The following is an 11,786-nucleotide window of genomic DNA, read 5'->3' on the forward strand; positions in this document are numbered from 1 at the left end:
TCATCGAAAAAAAAACGTTATGTTGTGGGTCCCTCTAGAGGTGACCGGAGATCTGCATCATTGGCATCTACAGGATGTCAGCAGGATGGACATCGCCGGTCCAACCCACCGCTTCACCGGCTGGCCATCGAACAGTCAACAACGGAACACCGACGAGCCGCCCAGCCCGCCCCGTCATCAGACTGTCAACGGGCGTCTACAGGCTGGTTTGCTTGACGTGGGCTCCCTGCTCCTTGACGACCTTGCTGTCGTGAGCGTCGTCCCCCTCCGCCGCTCTGAAACGGAACAAAAGCCAGCGGGGAGAAGCCCATCAGTCACCATCACTGTCCCACTGCCGTCTGATAACATTCCGACCCAAGCAGGCAACTGCACGCGGCCACTGCAGAATCAGCAGTCGAGTGAAAGCAGTAAAAGCTGTCGTAAGAAAATGAGAGGGGCTATCAGCCCCCATTTCCAGCCCCCAACACACACACTTAAGCACACACGTATTAACACACCAATACGGAATAGACAAACATATACCTGCTTGAATAGACCGCCCCATTAAGGCCGTGGAAGTACGTGGTGCGCACACACACACACACACACACACACACACACACACACACACACACACACACACACACACACACACACACACACACACACACACACACACACACACACACACACACACACACACACAGACACAGACACAGACACAGACACAGACACACACACACACACACACACAGACACATTAAAATAAGTTTCCCCCTCTCTGTGAATACTCTTGCAAATTGCCTGGGCATGGGGACACTTGTCTGTGTGTAAATAGTTGTTTTTGCCTGTTTGTTGATATTTATTGGTATTTATATGTGCTTAGTGGAAGTGTGTGTGTGTGTGTGTGTGTGTGTGTGTGTGTGTGTGTGTGTGTGTGTGTGTGTGTGTGAATATTCACCTCTTAGTGTGAAAAAGAAAAATGTGATGTGAGATATATGTACTACATGTGTACAGTATACTGTATGTGCCCTGCTCATCTACCTGTCCTTCCTCAGCAGTCTTTTGGCGATGAGGATGATGAAGACGATGAGGAGGAAGCCCACCACGGCCGTCAGCCCAACCAGCCAGGGCTGCAGCGTCACGGAGCCTGGGGGAGGGGGAGGGAGTTAGGTTCCACCGTCCACACACACCTTGAATATGAATATGATGAATTTAATGAATATGTCTGTATGTACGACGCTTATTCTCAACTGTTCTACAGAACCACACACACACACACACACACACACACACACACACACACACACACACACACACACACACACACACACACACACACACACACACATGCACATCTATCTATCTATTTATCTATCTATCTATCCACCTGTCTGTCTGTCTATCTATCTATCTATCTATCTATCTATCTATCTATCTATCTATCTATCTATCTATCTATCTATCTATCTATCTATCTATCTATCTGTCTATCTGTCTGTCTGTCTGTCTGTCTGTCTGTCTGTCTGTCTGTCTGTCTGTCTGTCTGTCTCTCTGTCTATCTATCTATTCTAGGAATCTATGTCTGTATGTCCTTCTATTGTCTTATCTTATCTATTAACTTATCTATTAATCTGATCTACTTCACACTTGGCAGCTGTATTGAACAGGAATGTTATTAGTTCTTGTACTGGTGTCAAAGTGAGGTAAATACTACAACAAATACTCCTGGTAAGCGAGGACCCATGTTTTTTGGTAAACTTCTCACCAAAAAATTCAAGTATAGTAAAACAAACACACACTCTCACACAAATATAGTTGTTTTATTTAATTCCCAAGCCTGGTATGCATCAACCACACACACAGACACACACACACACGCACACACACGCACACACACACACACACGCACGCACACACCAACACACATCACACACACACAGACACACAGACACACACACACACACACACACACACACACACACACGCACACACACGCACACGCACACACACGCACACACCAACACACATCACACACACACACACGCACGCATACACCAACACACATCACACACACACAGATGCACACACACATACGCATGCACACACACACGCACACACGCACACACACACACACACACACACACACACACACAGGTTTAGGTGGTTTACAGTCATCTACCTTTAAAAACAAGATTAGCTGGTATTACATTCATTTACAACAGCGCTGTAAACTTTTTGAATCATGAGAACGAACCGAGAGATGTGTACGAAACAATTTAAAACTTTAAAACGTGACGCGTTTATGAGCACACTAAATGATGAGGACGACGTTTATGAGATGAACTGTGATCCCCAATTCGGAAGATGTGTACAAAACAATTCAGAACACACACACACACACACACACACACACACACACAAACACACGCAGTCAATGACACTACTACTACAAATGCCTCACGACAGAACACACCAGAAACATTAAAGAATAGAAGCCTTTGGAACCGCACCTTGGTCAGCAGAGCAGGCGGCGGCAGACAGCAGCAGGCAGAGCAGGACTCCTGAGGCGCACATCTTCACCCTCTGCTCTTTGGCAGAAAACAAACTGAGGCAGCACCTCGGGAGCGGAGCGCTCCACCAGACACACGTGAAGGCGTCTTCACGAGGGTGCAGCCCGCAAGCAAGTGAGAATAACGTGTGTGTGCCGGTCGAAGTGCGCTCAAAGTTTGAAGTCCGCAGGGAGGGAGTGTGTATGTGGTTCCAGGTTACCCCTCATTAGAAGCGGATTTTTCAATTCACAGTTACGGTGGGCGAAGAAAAAAACAAAACAACTTAACTCATTTTCCTCTCTCTGCAAGGGTCATTTTTATTCCATTTATGAAGTTCATACACAAGAAGATTTCCTTCCAAGAAACAGTCTTCTGTTCATTTAATGTCACTTACGTATTTATCTCCTTTTATTAAACATTTTTGTCGCATAACATGCAGAAACATCTCCATCATCATTGTCATTACTATGACTTATATTGTAATCATTATCAATATTATCATCTCCGAAAATGTCGACATTATCAAGTTTCCTGACATTTTGTGTTGGTTCCTTGTCGATTGCCCGGATGTTTCGGGACAAATGTGCAATGGCAAGGCCTCCTTGGGCAGATAAGCAAACGTTGGACATATTATGTGACGATGGGGCAGTTTTCGAAGCTATTAGGTTGAGAGAAAGGGTTGTTATTGTTTTACTGCCGCAAAAGGTGAGTTACTTATTACACAGCTTATCAAAATAAATGTGGGATATGAGCACCAGCTGGGCCTGAGGGGGGACTTCGGAAGGAGCCAGTTACTGGACGGCCCCATAATCACCACAGAAGGAGCCTTTATAATATGTTGGCGTGATAGCAGGTACTGTATCTAGTGTCTATTGCAGGAAACAGGCGACATTTAGCGGCACGCGATGACCATGCCAGGATACATGTAATTAGTATCCTGTACAGTACAGGATACTAATTACTGAACGTCCGGCTGGTCCTCTGCGGTGGTCGGTCTTCCCCTCACCGCTCCATCCTGGTGTACTGATGTGCCTCGTGTCTGGGGAGGACCAGGCCTTTGGTGTGGAAGGAAAGAAGTGAGGTGAGGGAGAGGGAGAGAGAGAGAGAGAGAGAATCCCTTTAAGTAAAGATATCTGTAATAAACGTAGGTTTTTTTTGTTTTTTTTTGCTGTCACTAAGCTTATTCAAACGGCGATAAAGGACTTTCGGGATAGGTCAATAGAAACACAGCCTGCATATCGTGACGTCGTCAGAGGCCCTGTTAGCCAAGGAGGGTGCATCCCCTCCCGGTGGCCGGCACAGGAACAGCAGGCAGTCCAGGATGGCTGCCAAGCCAAAAGGCTACACCTCCCTCACTCCAGGAGGAGGGGAATAAGAAGGGATCGCTGGGAGAGAGTGGAGGGCATGCAGGGGGAGAGAAGGAAGGAGAAGTGTCTGTCAGGGACAGTTTTGCTTTGATAACGTGTTCATTCCTTGACTCTTGGCTTTTGTTCCGTGACTGCCCAGTCTGGAAGAAGCTAAGTTGTATTGTGAAAGTAAATAGTCTTTTGGAGTTGAAAACCCAAGTTTGTGGCCCTTCCCCTTATGTTCACCCACTGTACTAGTTAAAGAGGGAGGATCCTGACCTGTGACGACTTTACAAAACATAAATATATAAAAAAAAGAATTGGAGCAAGATTTGGGTCCAATCAAATACGTAACTGTGGCAACTTGGCCTACCACACGCCACCCAAGTGCCAGTTGGAATAAGCCCAGGAGCGGATGGAACATGTGTCATGACAAGGCTCCTCTCTCCTGAGTGGGTGTGGGGATGGGGATTTTACCTGTTGCTCATTAGACCAATTCTCGAACAGGTATGCAGCCAGTCTGATCCTGGGCCCCAATTACTTAGACCTAGGACAGGTGTGGCTGCTCAAACCACACCATCCCCACACCACAGTAACTTAAAATATTTTTGATTTGATATTTATGATTATATTTTCTTTTTTTCTTTTTGCCTTAATTGTGTGTGTGTATTTGGGACCTGATGTGGGACTGGGTGGGTATAAACAAACAAACAAACAAATAAATAAATAAATAAACAAACAAATAAACAGATAAAAAAATAAATAAAAAGATAGATAAACAGATAAATAAATTAATAAACAAATAAACAAATGAATAAATAAATATAGTTTTGTGTTTGGTTTAGATGAGAGTACATCACATATACAATACACCAACATTCAGCTATACAATGGTTATAACATCTGTGGGAACCGTGGACACTGAGCAAGACAACACTAAAAGTGTCTAAAAGTTGCATTGTGTGTGTGTGTGTGTGTGTGTGTGTGTGTGTGTGTGTGTGTGTGTGTGTGCGTGTGTGCGTGTGCATGGTAATCCAAAAGTTAGCTGACACGGCAAGGTGGGGTGTAAAGATTACGAGAGAGGGCTCTGTACCTGTAAGCTGACTGAAGGGCAGAACTACTTAAGAGCGGTGACGGTGGCGGCACTTGAGTAGAGAGACTTATGTATTAAACATGCGTGGACCAGCCAACAAGAGGGCAGAATGGGGGCAGTGGAGTCATTAATTCCACTCAAGAACATTAATGACCACTTAACTATGCATCCGCATCAACAACGTGAAAATAAATGCCACCAAATGTAAAATGAACACTATCAAGAGTCGCTGCGCTCGATGATGAGTGAAGAGGTTTAGCCTTTCGTTTACATCATTCGTGTGCGACTATCGTGGAGCCATCGGCGATCCAGTCATTTTATCTTTACCCTGCTTTTCATTTCTTTAAAAGCTGCACTGTTCTCCGCTCTCAAAGGCCTTCCTCAAATTCAAAACCTGTGCTCTCTGTAAATGTTATGAGCCTTTGTCACCCAGATGGTGGCATCCATCGAAGGAACTCTCCCTTCGATGCAGTTAAAAGCAGTCCCTTTTGTAATTAGTGAATCATTAATTCCCTTGAATCATATATGTGGCCGGTGAGCATGAGGCAAAAGTAATCTCGGTCTGCAACCTCATGTCTCTGCTTAATGTTACAAGAATAACTGTCTACGTGTTTCTGTAGCGTCACAGCTGAAGTCACATCTGGGAGACCACCTGGATAGAAATGTTAGAATTTGTCGGACTAACAACTCAGGCCCAATTTTAAAACCAGCTATTACTGCTGTTGACGTTTTGGTCACAGTAGAAATAACAGTATATTCTAATATTGTAATAACATTGTAATAAGCTATTACATAAGTTATTGCTACTCCTTATTTGTTACCCGTGCCCATACTTTTGCAAACATATATTATTCATCCCGTACAGGATATCTATTCACACACTGATAGTTTCTACCAACAGCCATACAAGCAACCATACTGGGGGTTGAGTAAACAGATTCAGGTTTGGATTCTGATCCTCACCATGTCTAGGCAACGATGGCCATCTCCAGCTCGTCGGCCTCCTTGATCTTCTTGCAGTAGCTCTGCCTCAACAGGAAGTTCCACAGGATCAGCGTCAGGGTTGTGTTGGCCGTCAGGATGCTGACCAACAGGGTGTGCATGCCAGGCAGGTGCTTGGGCTGGGCGGACTGGCCGGGAGCGCTCGAGGTGGCTGGCCGGGAGGCTGGACGAATGAGCGCCCGGATCGATGGATTTGAACCTCCTGTGATCTGAGGGGATGGGTGGGGGAGGCTTGGATTGCCGCAAAGAAATCCTCAAAGTAGGCGGCTCAGGAGCTTTGTAGGTCAGTCTGGTGATGACTTAGTTAAAGAGTTTGTATGTGTCTATGTGTCTATGTGTGTGTGCGTGTGTACGTGTGTGAAAAGCGCACATACGTCCTTGGGTCCCTTGGAAGAGGCTACATAAATTAAAACCATTATTCGGAGCCGATCCCTTAGGAATGTTATTGTTAGGATTTTTATTTTTATACTCTGAATTTTTGGGCTAAAAGTGGCCGGAACAGGACGACCGCTGAAGGTACTGACACGACTGAGGTGTCGCTGGAACCAGGACGTCGCGGTTCAAATCTCCGTGCAAATCGACGCACATACGGGGCAGGAATTAGGGAAAAACCCATGAAAAAAGCAAAATCTTGTGTTTCGACATGCAAACGTTTGAAAAGGTAACACAAATAAGAATCTTTGTGACATCATCATCCGACGCACTATAAATGTGCAGATCATGGCTCCAAATGTCCATTCGCACCATGCATTGTGCGCGGTGTGCAGTGCATCGCCCTGTAGTGGTTAGGGATTACAAACTGCGTGTGTGTGTTTATGTACCGTCTTTCCTGGTAGATATGTGTGGCGCTGTTTGATACGTAAGAAAGTAAACCTTTGTTCTGTAAAAATGTCAGAAAACCGGCCAGGGTGACTTTTACAAGTGTACGAGTTACAATGTTTACCAGTGTTTGATCTGACTGACAGAAAACTCCAAATATATAATTTATGATGATTTAACACAACAGAAAAGCAGCGAATTCTCCGATTTCAGCACCTGAATCTATCACTATATACTCAATAAATGACTTAAGTCTTATATAATTAAAAGTACAAATCGTGGTGAAAAAAATGGAGAATCAGCCGCTAAATATCATTATTATTTCCTTTGAAAACCAATCTCTTTTCCGAATAATCCAGCCATGTAATTATCTATTAATGACATTTAATCGCAGAGTTTAGGATCCTCCTCACCCTGGGAATATGCACCAGCATTAATGGTTCATAAGAGTGGTATTTAACCTCACAAGGGACGCGCAACAGCGTTCGTTTAATCAAGATAGAGGGATTTTTTTCAAAGGTAGGACGGACGGCTGCATTCGAGGCTTGAAAAAATTTGAATGCTCGGAAATGCTATGTGGACGCCTCCCTAGCCGACCAACTGAACTCCTTTTATTCGCGATTCGAGTCTGGCAACAGCACCGCTAGCTCGCCGGCTTATTGGAGTTACACCGCTGGGGATGAGCACACACTCTCAGTGTCCGTGCACGAGGTCAGGAGGGCTCTGATGCGGGTGAACACCAGGAAAGCTGCAGGCCCAGATGGCATATCTGGACGAGTACTAAAGACCTGTGCTAACCAGCTAGCTCCGGTGTTCACCACAATATTCAACATCTCCCTGGCTGAATCAGTGGTCCCGTCCTGCTTCAAGAGGTCCACCGTCGTTCCTGTCCCGAAGATCGCCTCTCCAACCTGCCTGAATGACTACCGTCCGGTGGCCCTCACCTCGGTGGTCATGAAGTGTTTCGAGAGGCTGATTAAGGATTATATCTGCGTCTTCCTCCCCCGCACCTTGGACCCGTTGCAGTTCGCGTACCGGCAGAACAGATCCACGGATGACGCGGTCTCCCAGGTACTGCACACCACGTTCAAGCATCTGGATGGCCAGAAGGGGGCCTATGTGAGAATGCTGTTCATTGATTACAGTTCAGCTTTCAACACCATAGTCCCCACCAGACTGGCTGTCAAGCTGAAGGAGCTCGGACTGAATGGTCCGCCGTGCACCTGGATCCTGGACTTCCTCACAGCCCGCCCCCAGGTGGTCAGGTCTGGGGAAGCACATGTCAAGCTCCCTCACCCTGAATACAGGATCCCCCCAGGGTTGCGTCCTCAGCCCCCTACTGTACTCCCTGTACACACATGACTGTGTGGCCAGGTCCAGCTCCAACACCATCATAAAGTTTGCTAACGACACCGTTGTCGTGGGCCTGATCACCGACTGCGACTAGAAGGCCTACCGCGAGGAGTTGGCTGACCTGTCACTCTGGTGCCAGGACAACAGCCTCCACCTGAACGTCAGCAAAACTAAGGAGCTGATTGTGGACTTTAGGCGAGGATCACAATCGAGGATGCACGCGCCCTTGGTGATCAATGGGACTAGGATGAGTGTATGTTTACAGAACTGTACTTTGTGCTTTGTTAACAGGTTTTTATCACAACGCATTCCAAATTCATAAAACTAAAGTGATGAATATAAATCGGGTATCGGGGCTCACTAAATGTTGGAGGTGTGGACATGTCTCGATTCTGCATCGACGCTGTTGCGGAAACAAATGTCGAGAGTTGAGAAATCTGGTCAAGGCCTAAACGGAGTAAACGAGGGGAAGCCGAACCCAAACCGCTGACTTGTAGTGGATTGTATAGTGACTGAAACAACAGCCTTAACAAGGAGAAGCCGGAGCACGCCACTGATTTGCAGCTTCCGGACTTTACTGCGATTAAGACAGCTGCCGACGCGTAAGCCGCTCAATGCCGCGCGGCGAATCGAGCTCCACCACGCGAATTCAGGAGGGCGGAGAACAACGGCGAAGCCAGGGTGCAGGGAAAGAATGGAGCCTTAAGTTCCAGCCATCCGATACCGGACACTTGTGACAGGGATTGCGGACTATTGACGGACTGCAGAGGCAGAGCTACCGCCGTGCCTTAGCGTTAGCCTGCCGGTTAGCGCAACGCTGCCTAGTTCCTGCCGCCGGAGAGTGGGTGCGCGGTCGGCACCTCGGAGCGACACGCGGGGAGGGTCTCTGAGACGGGACAGCGCCGGGAGTGCGGCCGGCGGCGTTCCCAGACCCGCTTCCCCCGGTGTGGGCCATCGTGTTCAGCCGCCCCTCGGCACGATACGTCGAGGTGCATGGAGAATCAATGACGATGGTAATCGAATGGAGTCGTGACGCACGCCTCTCCCTAGCATGTTTCGTGACAACGCTTTGTGATAAATGATTAGAACGTAGGTTTGGAGGACGGCAGATATGAACGTAGGTTTGGAGGACGGCAGATATGATGCACGACAGCAGCAGGAATGCGTTAGCTCTGGTGAGTAAAGTTTGAGCTATTTATTTTCTCTATTTTGCTTGTTTTGTGTTCTTGTGTCAAGGCGATCTGCTGGATGAGAGCTGCGGTGTTACGGCAGGGATTGGCATGAAACTTCCTTTGGAGATTTATTTATTTATTTATTTATTTTTATTTGTCACATACATATACATACTTTCATACATATATGCAGTGAAATGTAATGCAACGCACCCGGTGATAGCCCACAATATGTCCTAGGAAAAAATAAAAAATAAAATAAAAAGTAGAAAATTCCTTTCATGGACTGACAAGCTGACTCCTAAAACGTAATACAGTAAGTGGAATACTTATAGAATAAGATAAAAATATATAGAATAAAATATAATAAAAATAAATTGAAATAAAATGGAATAGATAGAAGGAATATGCCTATGTATATACAGATATGTGCATTTAAAGTGGCATGTGAATTAATGTGAATTAAAGTGGCATGTGAATTAAAGTGGCATGTGAATGTGAATAGAGGGTGTAGTGTTTGGGATAATACAGCACAGTATACAACAGTACGGCGCAGCAATACGGCATCACGAACAACCCTGAACAGTGATACAGTATGCGGTACAGTATGCTACACACAGTACAGTAGGTAGTGGAGCCTAGTGTATGGCTCAGTTAGGACCCCTGGTGAGGTCAGCGTTGACAGTTCAGATGGCTTGAGGGAAGAAACTCCGTCTCAGTCTCTCTGTTCTCGCTGCGTGACTGCGGAGGCGCTTGCCTGACCGCAGCAGCTGAAACAGTCCGTTGTTGGGGTGATGAGGATCCTTCATGATCCTACGGGCTCTGCTACTACACCTCCTGGTGTATAGCTCCTGCAAGAGGGGGAGGGTAGTTCCAGTGGTACGTTCAGCTGAACGCACCACCCTCTGCAGGGCCCGCCTGTCCTGGGCAGTACAGTTCCCAAACCAGGCAGTGATGTTGCCTGTCAGGATGCTCTCCACTGCTCCAGAGTAGAAGGACTTGAGGATCCTCACCGAGACCCGGAATTTCCTCAGCTGCCTGAGGTGGTAGAGACGCTGCCTCGCCTTTCTCACCAGAGTGTCTGTGTGTACAGTCCATGTTAAGTCCTCTGTAATGTGGACTCCCAGATATCTGAAGCTGCTCACCCTATCGACAGAAGTCCCATTAATCCACAAGGGCGCGTGCGTCCTCGATTGTCATCCACGCCTAAAGTCCACAATCAGCTCCTTGGTTTTGCTGACGTTCAGGTGTAGGCTGTTGTCCTGGCACCAGAGTGACAGGTCAGCCACCTCCTCGCGGTAGGCCTTCTCATCGCAGTCGGTGATCAGGCCCACGACCACGGTGTCGTCAGCAAACTTGATGATGGTGTTGGAGCTGGACCTGGCCACACAGTCATGTGTGTACAGGGAGTACAGTAGGGGGCTGAGGACGCAGCCCTGGGGGGATCCTGTATTCAGGGTGAGGGAGCTGGACATGTGCTTCCCCACCTTGACCACCTAGGGGTGGCCTGTGAGGAAGTCCAGGATCCAGGTGCACGGCGGACCATTCAATCCGAGCTCCATCAGCTTGACAGCCAGTCTGGTGGGGACTATGGTGTTGAAAGCTGAACTATAATCGATGAACAGCATTCTCACATAGGCCCCCTTCTGGCCATCCAGGTGCGTGAGCGTGGTGTGCAGTACCTGGGAGACCGCGTCATCTGTGGATCTGTTTTGCCGGTACGCGAACTGCAACGGGTCCAAGGTGCGGGGGAGGGAGGCGCAGATATAATCCTTAATCAGCCTCTCGAAACACTTCATGACCACCGAGGTGAGGGCCACCGGACGGTAGTCATTCAGGCAGGTTGGAGAGGCGATCTTCGGGACAGGAACGACGGTGGACCTCTTGAAGCAGGACGGGACCACTGATTCAGCCAGGGAGATGTTGAATATTGTGGTGAACACCGGAGCTAGCTGGTTAGCACAGGTCTTCAGTACTCGCCCAGATATGCCATCTGGGCCCGCAGCTTTCCTGGTGTTCACCCGCATCAAAGCTCTCCTGACCTCGTGCACGGACACTGAGACTGCGCGCTCATCCCCAGCGGTGTAACTCCAATTAGCCGGCGAGCTAGCGGTGTTGCTGCCAGACTCGAACCGCGCATAAAAGGAGTTCAGTTGGTTGGCCAGGGAGGCGTCCACACTCGTGGCTGGGGAGGAGCTGCTCTTGTAGTTTGTTTTGTTCGCAGCCCCTCCCACAAGCGTCTTGTGTCCCCCCGCTCCATCTGCAGCTCCACGGTGTCTCTGTACGTCCGTTTGGCGTCCCTCACCGCCCTCCGCAGATTGTACGACGCCGCTTTGTAATTGTCCATGTTACCAGATACAAGACCGTCGTTGTAAGCGGCCGTGCGCGCATTCAGAGCGCAGCGGATGGATTTATCAACCCATGGTTTCTGGTTTGGAAATATCCGAACTTTCACCGTGGGAACGATTTA

This window comes from Zeus faber, assembly GCF_960531495.2.
Source record: "Zeus faber genome assembly, chromosome: 1".
NCBI classification, from domain to species: Eukaryota; Metazoa; Chordata; class Actinopteri; order Zeiformes; family Zeidae; genus Zeus; species Zeus faber.